The 18,967-nt window shown below is 37.5% G+C and overlaps 1 pseudogene; it reads left to right on the top strand.

Annotated features, from left to right (window-relative positions):
• Positions 1 to 13,881: 13,881 nt before the first annotated feature.
• On the top strand, positions 13,882 to 15,797 carry LOC134759841 (cell division cycle protein 27 homolog; annotated as a pseudogene).
• The last annotated feature ends 3,170 nt before the right edge of the window (positions 15,798 to 18,967 follow it).

Here is an 18,967-nt window from a genome sequence, read left to right as displayed (position 1 = left end):
GAGCTGAATGCACACATCCCAAAGAAGTTTCTCGGAATGCTTCTGTCTAGTTTTTATGTGAAGATATTTCCTTTTTCACCATAGGCCTCAAATCACTCACAAATGTCCCTATGCGGATTCTACATAAAGACTGTTTTCAAACTGCTCAATGAAAAGAAAGGTTCAACTCGGTGAGATGAAAGCACAAAACATGACGAAGTTTCTCAGAATGCTTCTGTCTAGTTTTTGTATGAAGATATTTCCTTTTTCACCATGGGCCTCAAAGGGTTCACAAATATCACTATGCAGATTCTACAAAAAGAATGCTTCCAAATGGATCAATCAAAAGGAAGCTTCAACTCTGTGAGATGAATGCACACATCACAAAGAAGTTTCTCAGAAAATTTCTGTCTAGTTTTTTTGTGAGGATGTTTCTTTTTTCACCATAAACCTCAAATTGTTCACAAATACCACTTTGCAGATTATACAAAAACCTCCCAAACTACTCAATCAAAAGAGCGTTTCAACTCTGTGAGATGAATGCACACAGCATAAAGAAGTTTCACAGAAAGCTTCTTTCTAGCTTTTATTTGTGGATATTTCCTTTTTCACCTTAGGCCTCAAACTGCTCACAAATATATTTTTGTAGATTCTCCAAAGAGACGTTTCCAAACAGCTCAATCAAAAGACAGGTTCAACTCTGTGAGATGAATGCACACATCACAAAGAAGTTTCTCAGAGTGCTTCTCCATAGTTTTTTTTTGTGAATAAATTACCTTTTTCACCATATGCCCCAACATTTTCACAATTATCCCTATGCAGATTCTATAAAAAAACTGCTCCTAAAATTCTGAATCAAAGGAAGCTTCAAATCCGTGAGATGAATGCATACACACCAAAGAAGTTTCTCAGAAAGATTCTGTTTAGTTTTCATGTGAATATATTTCCTTTCTCACCATATGCCTCAAAGTGCCCAGAAATATCACTTTGCAGATTCTACCAAAAGACTGTTTCCAAAATGCTCAATCAAAAGAAAGGTTCAAACCCATGAGATGAATGCACCCATCACAAAGAAGTTTCACAGAAAGATTCTGTCCAGATTTTATTAGTGGATATTTCCTTTTTCACAATAAGCCTGAAAGGGCTCACAAAAATCCTTTGGCAGAATCTACAAAAAGACTGTTTACAAACTGCTCAATCAAAAGAAAGTTTCAACTCTGTGTGATGAATGCACACATCACAAAGAAGTTTCTCAGAAAAATTCTGTCTAGCTTTTATGTGAAGACATTTCATTTTTCACCATAGATGTCAAACCTCCTACATATATACCTCTGCAGATTATTCAAAAAGCCTGCTTCCAAACTGCTCAATCAGAAGAAAAGTTCCACTCTGTGAGATAAATGCACACATTACAAAGAAGTTTCTTAGAATAGTTTTGTCTAGTTTTTATGTGAAGACATTTCCTTTTTCACTGTAGGCCAAAAATGGATCGCAAATATCCCTTTGCAGATCCTACAACAAGATTGATTCAAAACTTCTCAATCAAAAGAAAGGTTCAACTCTGTGAGACAAATGCACACATCACAAAAAAGTTTCTCAGAAAGCTTCTATCTAGTTTTTATGTGAAAATATTTCCTTTTTCACCATAGACCTCAAAGCTCTCTCAAATGTCTTTTTGCAGATTCTACAAGAAGACGGTTTCCAAACTTCTCAATCAAAAGGCAGGTTCATATCTGTGAGGTAAATGCACACATCACAAAGAAGTTTCTCATAAAGCTTCTGTCTAGTTGTTATGGGCTGATATTTCCTTTTTCACCATAAGCTTCAAAGCCTTCAGAAATATCAGTTTTCAGATTCTACAAAAAGTGTGTTTACAAACTGCTCAATGAAAAGAAAGGTTCAACTCTGAGAGATGAATGCACACGTCACAAAGAGGTTTCTCAGAAATCTTCTGTCTGGTTTTTATGTGAAGATATTTCCTTTGTCACCATAGGCCTCCTATCACTCACAAATATCCCTTTGCAGATTCTACAAAAAGACTGTTTCCAAACTGCTCAATCAAGAGAATGGTTCGACTCTGTGACATGAAGGCACACATCACAAATAAGTTTCTCAGAAATATTCTGTCTAGTTTTTATGTGAATATATTTACTTTCTCACCATATGCCTTAAGACACTCACAAATATCCCTTTGGAGTTGCTCCAAAAAGATGGTTTCCAAACTGCTCAATCAAAAGAAAAGTTCAATTCTGTGAAATGAATGCACACATGACAAAGAAGTTTCTCAGAAAGTTTCTGTGTAGATTTTATTTGTAGATATTTCATTTTCACCATAAGCCTCAAACTGCTCACAAATATCCCTTTGCAGAATCTACAAAAAGACCGTTTCCAAACTGCTCAATCAACAGCAATGTTGAAATCTGTGAGATGAATGCACACATCACAAAAAAGCTTCTCAGAAAGTTGCTGTCTATTTTTTATGTGAAGATATTTCCTTTTTCAACATAAGCCTCAAATCGTTCACAAATATCATTTTGAAGATTCTACAAAAAGACTGTTTCCAAACTGCTTAATCAAAAGAAAGGTTCAACTCCATGAGATGAATGCAGACATCACAAAGAAGTTTCTCAGGAAGATTCTTTCTAGTATGTATTTGTAGACATTTCCCTTCTCACCATAGGGCTCAAACCGCTCACAAATATCCATTTATAGATCTACAAAAGACTCTTTCCAAACAGCTCAATTAAAAGAAAGGTTCAACTCTTGAGATGAATGCACTCATCAAATAGATGTTTCTCAGAAAGCATCTGTCTTGTTTTTATGTGAATGTATTTCCTTTTTCACCATTAGCCTCAAAGCTTTCACAAATGTCCCTTTGCAGATTTTACAAAAAGACTGTTGCCTAACTGCTCAATCAAAAGATCAGTTCCAAACTGTGAGATGCATGCTGACATCACAAAGAAGTTTCTCAGAAAGATTCTGTCAAGTTTTTACCTGAATATATTTACTTTCTCACCTTAGGCCTCAAACTGCTCACAAATATCCCTTTGCAGATTTTCCAAAAAGACACTTTACAAACTGCTCAATCAAAAGAAAGTTTCAACACTGTGATATGAATGCTCACATAAAAAAAGTGTCTCAGAAATCTTCTGTCTAGATTTTAATTGTGGATATTTCCTTTTTCACCATAAGCCATAAACTGCTTAAAAATATCCCTTTGCAGATTCTACAGAAAAACAATTTACAAACTCCTCAATCAAAAGAAAGTTTCATCCCTGTGAGATGAATGCTCACATCACAAAAAAGTGTCTCAGTAAGCTTCTGTCTAGATTTTATTTGTTGATATTCCCTTTTTCACTTTAAGCCATAAATCACTTAAAATATCCCTTTGGAGATTCTACAAAAAGACTGTTTCCAAACTGCTCAATGAAAATAATGGTTCAACTCTGTGAGATGAATGCGCTTATCACAAAGAAGTGTCACAGAAAGATTCTGTCCAGATTTTATTAGTGGATATTTCCATTTTCACCATAAGCCTGAAACGGCTCACAAATATCCTTTGGCAGAATCTTTAAAAAGACTGTTTACAAACTGCTCAATCAAAAGAAACATTCAGCTCTGTGTGATGAATGCACACATCACAAATAAATTTCTCAGAAAGCTTCTGTTTTCTGAGAAAACAGAAACAGTTTTCATTTGAAGATATTTCCTATTTCACCTTAGGCCATAAAGGGATAAAAAATATCCCTTTACAGAATCTACAAAAAGACTCTTTCCAAACTGCTCCATCAAAAGAAAATTTCAACTGTATGAGATTAATGGATGCATAACAAAGAAGTTTCTCAGAAAGCTTCTGTCTAGTTTTTATGTGAAGATATTTCTGTTTCACCATAGGCCTCAAACGTCTAAGAAATATCCCTTTGCAGATTGGACATAAAGACTGTTTCCAAACTTCTCAATCAAAAGAAATTTTCAACTCTGTGTGATGAATGTACACATCACAAAGAACTTTCTCAGAATGCTTCTGTCTAGTTTTTATGTGAATATATTTACTTTTTCACCATAGGCCTTAAACCGCACCCAAATATCACTCTGCATATAATACAAAAAGACTGCTTCCAAACTGCTCAATGAAAAGAAAGTTCAACTCTGTGGGATAAAAGCACACATCACAAAGACGTTCTTCAGAAAGCTTCTCACTAGATTTTATGTGAAGATATTTAGTTTTTCACCACAAGCCACAAAGTGCTCCAAATATCCATTTGCAGATTCTTCACAAAGACTGTTTCCAAACGGATCAATCAAAAGAAAGTTTCAACTCTGTGAGATGAATGCAAATATCACAAAGAAGTTTCTCAGAATGCTTCTGTCTAGTTTTTCTGTGAAGATATTTCCTATTTCACCATGGTCCTCAATGGACTCACATATATCCTTTCGCAGATTCTACAGAAAGACTGTTTCTGAACTTCTCAATGAAAAGAAATGTTCAACTCTGGGAGATGAATGCACACATGAAAAAGAAGTTTCTCAGAATGCCTCTGTGTAGTTTTTATGCTAAGATATTTCTTTTTCACCATAGACCTCAAACCACTCAGAAATATCCCTTTGCAGATTGTATGAAAAGATGGTTTCCAAACTGCTCAATGAAAAGAAAGGTTCAATTCTGTGACATGAATATGCACATCACAAAGAAGTTTTTCAGAAAGCTTCTGTTTAGTTTTTAAGTGTAAATATTTCCTTTTTCACTGTAGGCCTCAAAGCCCTCCAAATATCCTTTTGCAGAATCTACAAAAAGAGAGTTTCCACACTGTTCAATGAAAAGAAAGATTCAAATCTGAGAGATGAAAGCACACATCACAAAGAAGTTTCCCATAATGCTTCTGTCTACTTGTTTTGTGAAGATATTTTCTATTTCAATATAAGCCTCAAAGGGCTCACAAATATCCCTTTGCAGACTCTACAAAAAGACACTTTTCGAACTGCTCCATGAAACGAAAGTTTCAACTCTGTGAGACGAATGCACAAATAATAAATTAATTTCTCATAATGCTTCTGTCCAGTTTTTATGTGAAGATATTTCTTTTTCACCATAGGCATAAAACCGTTCAGAAATATCCCTTTGTAGATTCTACAAAAAGACTGTTTCCAAACTGCTCAATCAAAAGAAAGGTTCAATCCTGTGAGATGAATGCACATATAACAAAGAAGTTTCTCAGAAATCTTCTGTCTTGTTTTTATGTGAAGATATTTCCTTTCTCAACATAGGCCTCAAAGTGATCCAAATATCCATTTGCAGATTCTACAAAAAGACTGTTTCCAAACTGATCAATCAAAACAAATTTTTAACTCTCTGAGATGAAAGCACACATGACAAAGAAGTTACTCAGCTTTTTTCTAGTTTGTATGTGAAGATATTTCCATTTCACCTGAGGCCATAAAGGGCTCACAAATATTCCTTTGAAGGTTCTACAAAAAGACTGTTTCCAAAGTGCTCAATCAAAAGAAAGGTTCAACTCTGTGAGATGAACACACACATCACAAAGAAGTTTCTCAGAATACTTCTGTCTAGTTATTATTAGAAGATATTTCCTTTTTCACCATAGTCTTTAAACCGCTCAAAAATATCCCTCTGCAGATACTACAAAAAGACTATTTCCAAACTGGTCCATCAAAGAAAGTTTCAACTCTGTGAGATGAATGGACTCATCACAAAGAAGTTTCTCAGAATTCTTCTGTCTAGTTTTTATGTGAACATATTTCCTTTTTCACCGTAGGACTCAAATTGCTCCAAATATCCATTTGCAGATCCTACAAAAAGAATGTTTCCAAACTGCTCAATCAAAAGTTAGGTGCAACTTTGTGAGACGAAAGCACACATCACAAAGAAGTTTCTCAGAAAGCTTCTGTCTACTTTTTATATGAAGGTATTTCCTTTTGCACAATAGGCCTTAAACTGCTCACAAATATAACTCCGCTTATACTTCCAAGAGACTTTCTCCAAATTGCTAAATCAAAAGAAACGTTCAAATTTGTGAGATGAATGCACACATCACAAAGAAGTTTCTCAAAATGCTTCTGTCTAGTTTTCATGTGAAGATATTTATTTTTCACCATTTGCCTCAAACCACTCTAAAATATCCCTTTGCAGTTTGTACAAAAAGACTGTTTCCAAACTGCTCAATGAAAAGAAATGGTCAACTATTAGAGATGAATGGAAATGTCACAAATAGTTTTCTCAAAAAGCTACTGTCTAGTTTTTATGTGAAGATATTTCCTTTTCCACTATAGGCCTCAAAACGCTCCAAATATCCATTTGCAGATTCTACAAAAAGACTGTTTCCAAACCACCCCATAAAAAGAAAGGTTCAACTCTGTGAGAGGAAAGTGCACATCACAAAGAAGTTTCTCAGAAAGCTTCTATCTAGTTTTTATGTGAAGATATTTCATATTTCAACATAGGCCATAAGGGGCTCACAAATATCCATTTGCAGATTCTAAGAAAATACATGTTCCAAACTGCTAAATCAAAAGAAAAGTTTAACTCTGTGAGATGAATGGGCACATCACAAAGAAGTTTCTCAGAAAGCTTCTGTCTAGTTTTTATGTGAAGATATTTCTTTTTCACCATAAGCCACAAAAGGCTAAGAAATTTCCTTTTGCAGCTTCTACAAAAGACTGTTTCCAAATTGCTCAATTGAAAGAAAGGTTGAATTCTATGACATGAATTGACACATCACAAAGAAGTTTCTCAGAAATCTTCTGTCTAGTTTTTATGTGAAGATTCTTCCTTTTTCACCATGGGACTCAAATAGCTCGAAATATCCATTAGCAGATTCTGCAAAAAGACTTTCCAAACTGCTCAATCAAAAGAAAGGTTCAGTACTGTGAGAAGAAAGCACACATCACAAAGAAGTTTCTCAGAAATCTTCTGTCTAGTTTTTATGTGCAGATATTTCGTATTTCATCACAGGCCATAAAGAGCTCACAAATATCTCTTTGCAGATTCTACAAAACGACGGTTTCCAAACTGCTCAATCAAAAGAAAGGTTCGACTCTGTGACATGAATGGACACATCACGAAGAAGTTTTTCAGAATGCTTCTGTCTACTTTTTATGTACAGATATTTCGTTTTCACCATAGACCTCAAATGGCTCAGAAATATCCCTTTGCACATTTTACAAAAAGACTATTTCCAACCTGCTCAAACAAAAGAAAGATTCAGCTCTCTGAAATGAAAGCCCACACCACAAAGAAGTTTCTCAAAGTGCTTCTGTCTAGTTTTTATGTGAATATATTTCCTTTTTGACCTTAGGCCTCAAAGCTCCCCAAATATCCATTTGTAGACTCTTCAAAAAGACTGTTTCCAAAGTGATCAATGAAAAGAAAGGTTCAGCTGTGTAGGATGAAAGCACACATCACAAACAAGTTTCTCATAAAGATTCTGTCTAGTATTTATGTGAAGATATTTCCTATTTCTCCATAGGCCTAAAGGGGATCACAAATATGAATTTGCAGATACTACAAGAAGACTGTTTCCAAACTGCTCAATGAAAAGAAAGGATCAACTCTGTGAGGTGAATGCACAGATGAAAAAGAAGTTTCTCAGAATGCTTCTGGCTAGTTTTTATGTGAAGATATTTCTTTTTCACCACAGGCCTGAAACCACTCTGAAATATTCCTTTGCAGATTGCACAAAAAGAATGTTTCCAAACTCTTCAATGAACAGAAAGGTTCAACTCTTTGATATGAATGCAAACATCACAAAAAGTTATCTCTAAAAGCTTCTGTCTGGTTTTTATGTGAATATTTACTTTTTCAGCATAGGCATCAAACAGGTCACAAATATACATTTGCAGATTCTATACAATGACTTGTTCCCAAACTGCTCAATGAAAAGAAATGTTCAAATCTGTGAGATGAAAGCACGCATCACAAAGAAGTTTCTCAGAACGTTTCTGTCCAGTTTTTAGGTACAGATGTTTCCTTTTTCACCTTATGCCTCAAAGCAATCCAAATATCCATTTACCGATTCTACAAAAAGAGTGTTTCCAAACTGCTTAATCAAAAGAAACGTTCAACTCTGTGAAATGAAAGCACACATCACAAAGAAGTTTCTCAGAATGCTTCTGTCTAGTTATTATTTGAAGACATTTTCTATTTCACTATAGGACTCAAAGGGCTCAGAAATATCCCTTTGCAGATTCTATGAAAGGACTGTTTCCAAACTGCTCAATCAAAAAGAAGGTTCACAAGCATCACAAAGAAGTTTCTCAAAAATCTTCTGTCTAGTTTTTATGTGAAGATATTTCCTATTTCATTATAGGTCTCAAAGGGCTCAGAAATATCCCTTTGCAGATTCTATGAAAAGATTCTTTCCAAACTACTGAATGAAATGAAAGTTTCAAATCTGTGGGATGAATGCACACATCACAGAGAAGTTTCCTGGAATGCTTCTGTCTGATTTTTATGTGAAGATATTTCTTTTTCACCATAGGCCTCAAACCACTCAGAAATATCTCTTTACAGATTGTGCAAAAAGATTGTTTCTAAACAGCTCAATGAAAGGGAAGATTCAACTCTGGGAGATGAATGCAAACATCACAAAGAAGTTTCTCAAAAGCTTCTGTCTGGTTTTTATGTGAAGGTATTTCCTTTTTCACCATAGGACTCAAACTGCTCACAAACATCCCTTTGCAGATTCTACAAAAAGACTGTTTCCAAACTGCACAATGAAAAGAAAGGTTAAACTCTGTGAGATGAAAGCACACATCACAAAGAAGTTTCTCAGAATGCTTTTGTATAGTTTTATCTGAAGAAGTTTCCTTTTTCACCGTAGCAATCAAAAGAAGTGTTCAAATGTTTGGGATGAATGCACACATCCCAAAGAAGTTTCTCAGAAAACTTCTGTTTAGTTTTTTGTGAAGATATTTCCTTTTTCACCATGAGCCTCAAAGCGCTCCAAATATCCACTTGCAGATTCTACAAAAAGAGTGTTTCCAATCTGCTCAATCAAAAGAAAGTTTCTACTCTGTGAAGTGAAAGCACACGTCACAAAGAAGTTTCTTAGAAACCTTCTGTCTAGTTTATATGTGAAGATATTTCATATTTCAAAATAGGCCTCAAAGGGCTCAGAAGTATACCCTTGCAGATTCTACAAAAAAGCGTGTTTCCAAACAGATCAATCAAAAGAAAGATTTAACTTGGTGAGATCAATGCACACATTACATAGAAGTCTCTCATAATGCTTCTGTCTAGTTTTTTTGAGAAGCCATTTCCTTTTTCACTATAGGCCTCAGTCTGCTCATTAATAGCCCTCTGCAGATACTAGAAAAAGAGTCTTTCCAAACTGCTCAATCAAAATAAAGTTTCAAATCTTTGAGATGAAAGCCCACGTCACAAAGAAGTTTCTCAGAAAGTTTCTGTCTAGTTTTTATGTGAAGATATTTCCTATTTCACCTTAGGCCTCAAAGGGATCGCAACTATCTCTTCTCAGATTCTACAAAAAACTCTTTCCGAACTGCTTCATCAAAGGAAAGGTTCAATTCTGTGAGATGAATGCACACATAAAAAATTAGTTTCTCAGAATGCTTCTCTCTTGTTTTTATGTGAAGATATTACTTTTTCACCATAGATATTCCTTTGCAGATTGCACAAAAAGTATGTTTCCACACTGCTCAATGAACAGAATGTTTCAACTCAGTGACATGAATGTAAGCATCACAAAGAGTTTTCTCAAAATACTTCTGTTCAGGTATTATGTGAAGGTATTTAGTTTCTCACCATAGGCATCAAACTGCTCACAAATATCCCTTTGCAGATTCTACAAAATGACTTGTTGCCAAACTGCTCAATGAAAAGGAAGGTCCAAATCTGAGATGAAAGCACGCATCACAAAGAAGTTTCTCAGAAGTTTCTGTCTAGTTTTTATGTGCAGATATTTCCTTTTTCACCATAGGCCTCAAAGCACTCCAAATATCCCTTTGCAGATTCTACAAAAAGAGTGTTTCCAAACTGCTCAATCAAAAGAGAGGTTCAACTCTTTGAGATGAAAGCACACAGTACAAAGAAGATTTTCAGAAACTTTTGTCTAGTTTTTAAGTGAAGACATTTCCTATTTCACCATAGGCCTCAATGGGCTCACAAATATCCCTTTGCAGATACTACAAAAGGACTCTTTCCAAACTGCTTAATCCAAAGAAAGTTTCAACCCTGTGACATGAATGCACACATCACAAAGAAGTTTCTCAGAATGCGTGTCTAGTTTTTATGTGAAAATATTTCCTGTTCACCATAGGCATAAAACATTGCAAATATCCATTTGCAGATTCTATAAAAAGACTGTTTCCATCCTACTCAATCAAAAGAAAAGTTCAATTCTGTGAGATGAAGGCACACATGACAAATAAGTTTCTCAGAAAGCTTCTGTCCAGTTTTTATTTGAAGATTTTCCCTATTTCACCATAGGCCTGTAAAGGCTCAAAAATATCCTTTTGCATATTCTAAAAAAAGACTGTTTCCAAACTGCTCAATCAAAAGAGAGGTTCAAATATGTGTGATGAATGCACACATCACAAAGAAATTTCTCAGAATGTTTCTGTCTAGTTTTTATGTGAAGATATTTCTCTTTCACCATAGGCCTCAAAAGGCTCAGAAATATCCCTTTGCAGCTTGTACAAAAAGACTGTTTCCAAACTGCTTAATCAAAAGAAAGTTTCAACACTGTGAGATGAATGCACCCATCACAAAGAAGTTTCTCAGAAAGCTTCTGTTTAGCATTCATGTGAAGATATATCGTTTTTCACCATAGGCCTCAATGGGCTCAGAAATATCCCTTTGCAGATTCTACAAAAGGGCTGTTTAGAAAACTGCTTAATCCAAAGAAAGGTTCAACTCTGTGAGTTGAATGCATACAACTCAAAGAAGTTTCTCACAACGCATCTGTCGAGGTTTTTTTGTGAAGATATAACCTTTTTAACCATAGGTCATAAACTGCTCATGAATATCCCTCTGCAGATACTACAAAAAGACTGTTTCCAAACTGCTGCATCCAAAGAAATGTTCAACTCTGTGAGATGAATACACCCATCACAAAGAAGTTTCACAGAATGCTCCTGTCTGGTTTTTATGTGAAGATATTTCCTTTCTCACCATGGGTCTCAAAGTGCTCCAAATATCCATTTACAGACTCTACAAAAAGTGTTTCCAAACTGCTCATTCAAAAGAAAGTTCAACTTTGTGAGATGAAAGCACGCATCACAAAGTAGTTTCTCAGAAAGCTTCTGTCTAGTTTTTATGTGAAGATATTTCCTATTTCACCGTAGGCCATAAAGAGCTCACAAATATTTTTTGCAGATTCTTCAAAAAGACTGTTTCCAAACTGCTCAATCCAAAGAAAGGTTCAACTCTGTGAGATGAATGGACACATCACAAAGAAGTTTCTCAGAATGCATCTATCCAGTTTTATGTGAAGATATTTCTTTTTCATCCTAGGCCTCAATGGGCTCAGAAATATCCCTTTGCAGATTCTAAAAAAGAACTGTTTCCAAACTGCTCAATCTAAAGAAAGGTTCACCTCTGTGAGTTGAATGCACACATCACAGAGAAGTTTCCCAGAATGCTTCTGTCTACTTTGTATGTGAAGGTATTTCTTTTTTCACCATAGGCCTCAAACCGTTCACAAATATCCCTCTGCAGATACAACAAAAGGACTGTTTCCAATCTGCTAAATCAAAAGATAGGCTCAACTCTGTGAGATGAAAGCACACATCACAAAGAAGTTTCTCAGAAAGCTTCTGTCTAGTTTTTATGTAACGATATTTCCTATTTCACCACAGGCCTCAATGGACTCAAAAATATCCCTTTCAGATTCTACAAAAAGAGTGTTTCTGAACTTCTCAATGAAATGAAAGTTTCAACCCTGTGAGGTGAATGCACACATAAAAAAGAAGTTTCTCAGAATGCTTCTGTCTAGTTTTTATGTGAAGATATTACTTTTTCACCATAGGCCTCAAACTGCTCAGAAATATCCCTTTGCAGATTGAACCAAAAGACTCTTTCCATACTGCTTAATGAAAAGAAAGATTCATCTGTGTGAGATGAATGCACACATAAAAAAGAAGTTTCTCAGAATGCTTCTGTCTAGTTTTTTTGTGAAGATATTTCCTTTTTCACCATAGTCCTTAAAGCATTCACAATTATCCCTCTGCAGATACTACAAAAAGACTGTTTCCAAACTGCTTCATGAAAAGAAAGGTTCAACTCTGTGAGATGAATGCACACATCAGGAAGAAGTTTCTCGGAATGATTCTGTGTAGTTTTTATGTGAAGATAATTCTTTTTCACTACAGGCATCAAACGGCTCAGAAATATCCATTTGCAGATTGTACAAAAATACTGTTTCCAATCTGCTCAATCAAAAGAAAGGTTCTGCTCTGTGATATGAATCCAGGCATCACAAAGAAGATTCTCAGAAAGCTGCTTTTTAGTGTTTTTGTGAAAATATTTCCGTTTTCACCATAGGCCTAAAAGCACTGCAAATATCCATTTCTGGATTCTACAAAAAGACTGCTTAGAAACTGCTCAATCAAAAGAAAAGTTCAACTCTGTGAGATGAAAGCACACATTGCAAAGCATTTTCTCAGAAAGATTCTGTCTAGTTTTCATGTCAAGGTATTTCCTGTTTCATCGTAGGCTGTGAAGGGCTCACAAATATCCATTTGCATATTTTAAAAAAAGACTGTTTCCAAACTGCTCAAACAAAAGAAAGGTTCAACTCTGTGAGATGAATGCACACATCAGAAAGAACTTTCTCAGAATGCTTCTGTCTAGTTTTTATGTGAAGATATCTCTTTTTCACCTTAGGTCTCAAATGGCTAAGAAATATCCCTTTGCAGATTTTACAAAAAGACTGTTTCCAAACTGCTCAATAAAAAAAGTTTCAACACTGTGAGATGAATACACACATCAAAAAGAAGTTTCTCAGAAAGCTTCTGTTTTCTTTTTATTTGAAAATATTTCCCTTTTCACTGTAGGCCTCAATGGGCTCAGAAATATCTCTTTGCAGATTCTACAAAATGACTGTTTAGAAAACTGCTGGATCCAAATTACACCATTATGGCTCACACACTGCAGCCTCAACCTCCCCAGGGTTAGGCTATTCCTCAAGGGATCCTACAGCCTCGGCCTCCCAAAGTGTTGGGGTTACAGGCGTGAGCCACCAGCACCCGGCCTGGGTTAATACATCTGGTCTCACTACGTCTTAACCTCACACCCGTGAAGAACTCAAGTCAAGAGAGAGTTGGCAAGAGACTCTCAGCATTCTCTCCCGAAAGCAGTGAGGTGGATGGCAGACGTGTGTCCCGAGCTCCTGGGGTTTTAGGTGACCATGTGTAGAGGAGAGATTTCCATTGTTTCCAGAGAGGCGTGAGCCACAGTTATTTGGGGCATCCGAACACGAGATGGGGTTTCTGACAGCAATTTAAAGGCCAGGAAGGGCCAGAATCTGCCAAGGCCCATGTCCCAGGGTGGGGCCAATGGAACCCAAAGTAGAGGGAGTCAGCCGTCCTCACAGAGAGGACTCCAGCCCTAGGCCCCGCTGTGCAGACCAAATCAGAAGGAAGAGAGTCCTTCGTCCTACATGCCACATCCCTCCACTGAACTTGGGATTGGATCTGTTTCCCAAACATGAGGTGACTTTCGCTTTGCAATGGATCACAAGGGGCCGGGCTTTCCAGAGTCGGCAGGATAAAGAAGTCATTCTGGCTCGGCCACCCCCATCCCCCGGTAACTGGTGAATTTAAATGAGCCAAGGCTGGCCGGGCCGGAGCCGCTACAGGGGGGAGGGTGGTGGGTGGGGTGGGGGTTTCCTGAGGCACTGCAGAAATTGGGCCTTTGCCTCGAGGATGACAGTGCTGCAGGAACCCTTCCAGGCTGCTACATGGCAAGCACTAAACCACTATGCTTACCGAGATGGGGTTTTCCTCACAGAACGCCTTTATGCAGAAGTACACTCAGAAGAAGCCTTGTTTTTAATGGCGACCTGTTCTTACCTCCCAGGAAAGGCCTATAAAGCATATAGACTCTTGAAAAGACACAGTTGTCCTACACCGCAATGCAAATACCTGCTTGCAAAATGTTGTGTTGATCTCAGTAAGCTTGCAGACTGGGAACAAATCTTATCTGGTGGAATGTTTAATAAGCAGAAAAGCCATGATGATATTGTTACTGAGTTTGGTGATTCAGTTTGCTTTCCCCTTCCATTGTTGGGAGGTGTATATTGCAAGACAGATCAGCTTGCCAAAGGATAAGAATGTTACCAACAGAGACTTAGTTTAAATCCTTTCCTCTGGTATCCCTTTGAATCATTACGTGAAATAGGTGAAAAGCGAGATCCTGACCAAACATTTAAATTCACATCTTTACAGAACTTTAGCAACTGTCTGCCCAACTCTTGCACAACACAAGTACCTAATCACAGTTTATGTCTCAGACAGCCTGAGACCATTCTTATGGAAACACCCCAGGACACAACTGAATTAAACAGAGTCAATTTAGAATCTTCCAATTCAAAGTACTCCTTGAATACAGATTCCCCAGTGTCTTTTATTGATTCAGCTGTAATTTCACCTGAAACTATCCCACTGGGAACAGGAAATTCCATATTATCTAAACAGGTTCAAAATAAACCAAAAACTGGTCGAAGTTTATTAACAGGACCAGCAGCTCTTAGTCCATTTACCCCAAGTTTTGGGATTTTGCCATTAGAAATCCCAAGTCCTGGAGATGGATCTTATTTACAAAACTACACTAATACACCTTCTGTAATTGATGTGCCATCCGCCGGAGCCCCTTCAAAAAAGTCTGTTGCCAGAATTGGCCAAACTGGAGCAAAGTCTGTCTTCTCGCAGAATGGAAATAGCCGAGAGGTAACTCCAATTCTTTCACTAACAGAAAGTTCTGGTCCATAAATAACTACAACACCTCAGGTAATGAGCCCCACTATGACATCTCCCCCAAATGCACTGCATCAAAGAAGTTCATGACTCTTTACTAGTGACAGTTCGACAACCAAGGAGAATAGGAAGAAATTAAAAATGAAGTTTCTACCTAAAATCCCAAACAGAAAAACAAAAAGTAAAACTAATAAAGGAGGAATAACTCAATCTAATATAAACGAAAACCTGGAAATTACAAAATTGGACTCTTCCATCAATTCAGAAGAGGAAATATCCACAATCACACCTCAGATTCAGGATTTTAATCTACAAAAAGCAGCAGCAGAAGGCTTAATGAGCCTTCTTCATGAAAGGGGGAAACGTTATTTATCTTCATGTTCATACCACTGCAAAGAAGCTATAAATATTTTGAGCCATCTACCTTCTCACCACCACAATACTGGTTGGGTACTGTGCCAAATTGGAAGGTCCTATTTTGAACTTTCAGAGTACATGCAAGCTGAAAGAATATTCTCAGAGGTTAGAAGGATTGAGAATTATAGATTCGAAGGCATGGAAATCTACTCTACAACACTTTGGCATCTTCAAAAAATGTCGCTCTTTCATTTCTGTCAAAAGACTTAACAGACATGGATAAAAATTCTCCAGAGGCCTGGTGTGCTGCAGGGAACTGTTTCAGTCTGCAACGGGAACACGATATTGCAATTAAATTCTTCCAGAGAGCTATCCAAGTGGATCCAAATTATGCTTATGCCTATACTTTATTAGGGCGAGAGTTTGTCTTAGCTGAAGGATTGGACACAGCGTTAGCTTGTTTTTGAAATGCTATCAGAGTCAATCCTAGACATTACAACGCATGGTAAGTGGTAATGAATTGTAAAGACAAAGTCTTGTTGATGGTGCTGGTAGTCACTAATTTTTCTTGTTAGATAGCTCTTTATTGTCATGAATTTGGTTACTAATACTTAGGAATGGTACATACTGGTCAATAACTTCAAACTAACTTTTTTTATGAAATGTATGTCTTTAACAAACTCTTCAGTTAACTAATGATAATAGAATACGAGATGTTTATACTCAACAGTTTCAGTCTTCTACAAAACTTTTGCAGATACTGTAGTTGTGTTTTGATTTTTTCTTGTTTAGTTTTGTTACTTGATTTGTTACTTTTTCTTCGAACACAGAAATGGTGATTGGGACAAAAAGTGCTTGGGAAATTGGAAAGGAATAGCCTAATTCACTTATTGGATAATAGAAAAAAACACTGAAAAAGTTCACTAGGTGCTTTTTGACAATGTTCCAGTTTATTAAGTTACTATTAAGAACTTAATGTATCCTTTATTTAGCAGTATCTCTGTTTTACTTTTTCGTATTTGTGTATAAGTAGAAACATAGGAAATTACTACCCAGGTCATATTGTTATCAACTGAATAACATATGAAAATGTTTGGTCCTACTTCTGCCTCAACACCATACTTACTGTTGACATTTATCGTATTTCTCTGGACTGACTTAAAAGTTTAAATATCAAGAAATTGCCAGGCATTGTGGCTCATGCCTGTCATCCCAGCACTTTGGGAGGCCAAGGAGGGCAGATCACAACGTCAAGAGATCGAGACCATATGGTGAAACCCCACCTATATTAAAAGTATAAAAATTAGCTGGGCATGGTGTCAGGAGCCTGTAGTCCCAACTACTCAGGAGGCTGAGGAAGGATAATCACTTAAACCTGGGAAGTGGAGGTTGCAGTGAGCCAAGATTATGCCATTGCACTCCAGCCTGGGCGACAGAGTGAGACGCCATATCAAGAAAAAAATAAAATAAAAATAAAATAAAATAAAATAAATATCAAGAGAAAGTATAATTCTGAAGTAGTAACTCTGCGGAAGCTTTTTTGTCAGATACGATTATCTTTGGGGTTAGTTATTATAGCAGTTGAATTTTAACACTTGATTTGCTTCTAAATCTGAAGCATTATATTACTAAAATATTTTTTGATTTGTGATTATGTTGTTTAATGGACTATATATCATTTTGCAGTAGTAGTTGCAGTGCCTGAAAGATTGCCAAAAAAATAGTGCTAGCTATTGCTGACCAATGTAACAATCAACTTGCCAATATTGCCATCTCTTCCAATAGCCATGTTCTCCGTAATATTTTAAGAACTCAGTTCTTCATGAGGCTTGTGTTGTTTTTGATTTTTTCCCAAGTCTGTTGGATCCTTGTGCTGTTGTTTTTTAAATGTGTATTGTCTGTCCAGCTATTCTGCAGGAGTCACATACTTAACAACATTAACCATATCAAAAATTGTGTTTCAAGGAGGATTATTCAGACTGGCATGCTTTTAGTAGGAGGAGTTTAAATGCTGGCGTATTTAGGTAACTCTAAATACTGAGCAACTTTATTCTATCTACAAAATAGATAGCCTTTCTTTTCTTTTCACTTTTACTATCATTAGCGCCATGTTTAATACCTTTTCTTCATCTATAACACAATTATAACGATATACAAAGCCACTCAAATAAAGCAGATATATTGTGCTTTAAAAAAAAAAAAGAAGTCATTATATGGCACACAATGAGGTGTGACTCAAATCTAGAATCTCCAGTAAAAACCAATGAAACAGGGTCAAATCCTGTGTCTACTAAAAATAAAAAAATGAGCCAGGTGTGGTGGTGCTGAGGCAGGAGAATCACTCTAACCCAGGAGACAGAGGTTGCAGTGAGCTGAGATCATGCCACTGTACTCCAGCCATGGGGGGACAGAGCAAGACTCCCTCTCAGAAGCAAACAAACACAGAAAGCCAACAAATTTGTTTAACTTAAAGTGTCAGGCTCAAGTCTCTTGACAGGATACATTCAGCACCCGGGGAAACATTGATGGGTGGAGTGGAAACTATTTTGTGGCCTCAAGGAAGGGTTTGAGAGACAGTCCTGCAAACGTGACGGCCTAAAGAAGCCCCTCTGCCCAAGAAGCGATATTCATTTGTATCCTGTAGCCACCCATGAGGGAAAATCGGGCTCTCTACAGACCCCCAACCCCCACCCCACCCCACGCCAACCCACCCCCCCCACTTCGTGAAATGAGCTCTCACTCCGTCAGGCTCTATTCAGGCCGTGTGGTTTTGTAACCTCCAGTGCGTGTGCCTGGGTTGTGGGGTGGGGTTGGGGCGGCTGTGGACAGAGGAGGGGATAAAGCGGTGGTGTCCCATGGGTGCCCAGTAAATGGGACGTGAGTGGGGTGGCCAGAGCCTATGGAACTCATTGCCTGTCAGGACGTCTCCCCTCCTGGTCCCCTCTCTGACCTACACTCCACATCTTTGCAGTTCAGTGGGGACCTTGTGGGTGGAAGTCACCATCCCTTTGGATTTTAGCCGAGGAAGGCCGGGCTCCCAAGAGTCTCCCCGGAGTCGGGGCCTTGGGCAGGCTCACAAGGATGCTGAAGGTAACGGTTGGTGACAGTGATGTAAGTTGGAGGCCTCGGGCCATTGCAGAAGTATCCATTTGACCTCGGTGGGACAGGTCAGCTTTGTGGAGTCCCATGCGTCCTTCCAGAGACTCATCCAGTGCTAGCAAGCATGGTACCGAGGATCCCAGCTCCCAGCAGAAGCACTTTTGTTCACACAGAATCCTGGGCAGGAAAGTTCTCAGCAGGTTTAGACCTCCTAGCCAAAAAGCCAAAGCCACTTCAGGGATTTTTTTTTCAAAGAGCCAGTGGTTCCAAAATGGGCCATGGGTAGTTGTGGAAATGGAGAGAAGTGTTTGCAGATACATATTTCAGACAGAACGGACAGGGCTTGGTCATAGGTCATGAAGGACATGAACAGATGCACATTGAGAAAACCCTCCCAGCATCCTAGGTGAACAGAGGTATGATTTTTTGAGACAGTCGAGCTAGATGCAACCCCAGATTTTAGGGTTGGATCTTTATTAATATGTAGTATCTATGAGGTATCCAAGTCCAGAAATCAACTCTCCAGTTCTGTACAGCATTTTGTAGGGAGATCAAATCTGGGATGTCTAAAGTTAAGAAT

This window comes from Pongo abelii, chromosome 14 (genome assembly GCF_028885655.2).
Source record: "Pongo abelii isolate AG06213 chromosome 14, NHGRI_mPonAbe1-v2.0_pri, whole genome shotgun sequence".
NCBI classification, from domain to species: domain Eukaryota; kingdom Metazoa; phylum Chordata; class Mammalia; order Primates; family Hominidae; genus Pongo; species Pongo abelii.
The sequence above is the reverse complement of the archived record's forward strand: the minus strand, read 5'-3'. Positions and strand labels throughout refer to the sequence as shown.